General features: G+C 34.8%; 1 long non-coding RNA gene across 1 annotated transcript; it reads left to right on the top strand.

Moving 5' to 3' along the window:
• The first annotated feature begins 746 nt into the window (after nt 1-746).
• Nucleotides 747-2,007, top strand: LOC120178774. Its single transcript, XR_005521541.1, has 2 exons — nt 747-1,206; nt 1,568-2,007. It is a non-coding gene; the product is annotated as an uncharacterized LOC120178774 (long non-coding RNA).
• Nucleotides 2,008-2,406: the final 399 nt, after the last annotated feature.

The raw sequence follows: 2,406 nt of genomic DNA, 5'->3' as shown, positions 1-2,406 counted from the left end.
ATCAGAAATAAAAAAGTGACTAAAATGCATAAATTGGAACTATCATATCCAAATCATAAATAAGATAAGAAGCAGAGTCCAAACAGTGGCTAAAATGAAAAAATATAAAATTCAACAGTTAATTTCAGAGAAATAACATAACAACATAGTTACTAAATTTAAAAGAAATAAAACAGTGCCAAAATCAAAATAAAATAAATTCGGTGACTAAAGTGTAAAAAACACGCAAAAGGTTCAGGGGCACGAGAGCAGATATACCAACCATTCATGACATGAGTAAAAAGGGTAACTAAAGAAATTGGTGCAATTAGAAAAGGTAAAGTATTATTTTTGGTCCTCACAGGTGGTCAAAACGCAAAAACATGATAGCTTTAAGGGGATATAAAATAAATTTTCCTAGTTGTTCTAAGCTAACAAAAAGATGGAAAATCATGCAAACAATGCTCATAAATTCGAATTTAAAAACAAAATAAAGGCAAGCAGGGACCAATCCGTAAAAATGTGTTAAATTATTGATGACCTATGTGTAATTTTCTTTTTTATCAACCTAAAATATACTAACAATCATAATAGGTAAAATCACACAATTAGGCCATAAAGATTAAAATAATCGCGAAAAAGTCATAGCAGGTGACTAAAATGCAAATACGCTACAAGAGTATAGGGACTTAAGGCTAATTTACCCCTAAACCTCTACTTTATAAACCCCTTTTTGTTTTGGATTCATTTTGTAACCCTAGCCTCCAAAAAAACCTTCCATTTCTCTCAACCCTCCCCCAACCGAGACTCACCAAACATGTTCTCGTTCACCACTTGATCATCGCCAACCGCCGCACCTCGCGATCGCTAGTGGCTGTCAAGGCCCAAAACACACCGTTCGACTCATCTCGACACTGTGATTACATATCAGGGCTCGATTTTTACTTGATTCAACGCTTAGCTCCACGAAAGGACCTCGAAACTCCTCGACTCCCTCGAACTCCGACGACGCTAAAATCCTAATAACCTTACCACTCTCCGATCTACCCCCAACACCTAGATCGAAGCCTGAAAAGAACATATAAAACCTCCCCGAAGCGAAACCCGACTCCGTACCATCTTCGGACTCCGGCAACCCCCACGCTCTTGGTTTTCTCCTCCCTCTCCGGTGAGACCTCGAATAGTCATGGATTGAGACCAATGAGACCACACAGTGAGTCACACTCGGTAAGAAACTCAAAACCCTCCCCACTTTTCTTATTCGAATGGATAAAAAACGTTGATAAAAAAGATCCCTATTGCTCCGTGTTGCTGAAAAATGAGAAAATATCTTGCATTTCGAATTAAAATTTGTTGCTCTGAAAATGTATTTTTTGTATTGCTTTGCTCGAAAGAACAAATAGGGTCTAATTCCCTTTTTACAAATGTTTTGTTTTTATTTTTGGTTTTTCGAATGGGGAGAGACCTCCCTTTACAAATGATTTTCGAGGTTTAAATAAACAATTCCCGGGTTACAATCGTACGTTGAAAAATCTGATTTTTTTTTTTACAATTTTCTTTGATTGTGTGTGTGATTTTGCTAATAAAGACGAGCATTTAGAGACCACTGTTTTATCGGTTGGAGTAGAATGCTCGGACAAAGAGGGACCAGTGCTTGAGCCACTCACATGTAACGGATGAGACGTGGAAGAGAAGAAGTATACCGGCGTGTTTGGTGCTGATACAGGAAACAGTGACAGTAACAGGACAGTGGTGGCAGCAGTGGAGATGGCAGGGATAGCAAGCAATTCCACAGTCGGGGCACAGGATATTAAGGGATTTTATTTCTCTTTTGCATTTTTTTAATAATATACAGATATAATATATGTAGGGTGAAAATTAGTGATTACATGTTGGAAACCGCACTGCATATAACGATAATTTTTTACCTTAAAGCGAATGCCTTCATCCTTAATCACCTTACGAACATAGATGGAAGAAGCGAAAAATCATTGATGTAAAAGAATGGGAATGAAATTACTTTTTTTCTCTCTCTCTCTCTTCTACTAGAACTCACGACAGCTTTCAATATATTTAGGCTTAATATATATTTTTATTCAAAAAGGGGTGAATTGCTCATTTAGTCCCTTATTTTATTCATCTCTTCTCAATATTCCCTTAAGCTTACTAATTTACTTAGTATTTATTATTTATTCGATTTGGTTTAATCCTAATATCTCAAGGTTTTCATTAAAAGTAAAATATAAAATAATTTTAACTACTTAAATTTATTTATATTTTATTAAATTAATCTCTTTATATATTATTATGTTTATAATTTTGATTAAAACACGAAAAATGAGAATTGAGAAAGATTCATAAAAAAATAATTCATTAATCTAAGGGTATTATTGTCTAAAGTGGAAGCATTATACAATATCTAAAAGT

This window comes from Hibiscus syriacus, unplaced genomic scaffold (genome assembly GCF_006381635.1).
Source record: "Hibiscus syriacus cultivar Baekdansim isolate YM2019G1 unplaced genomic scaffold, ASM638163v2 tig00112382_pilon, whole genome shotgun sequence".
Taxonomy (NCBI): domain Eukaryota; kingdom Viridiplantae; phylum Streptophyta; class Magnoliopsida; order Malvales; family Malvaceae; genus Hibiscus; species Hibiscus syriacus.
Note: the sequence above shows the minus strand (reverse complement) of the source record. Positions and strands in the feature narration are given on the sequence as shown.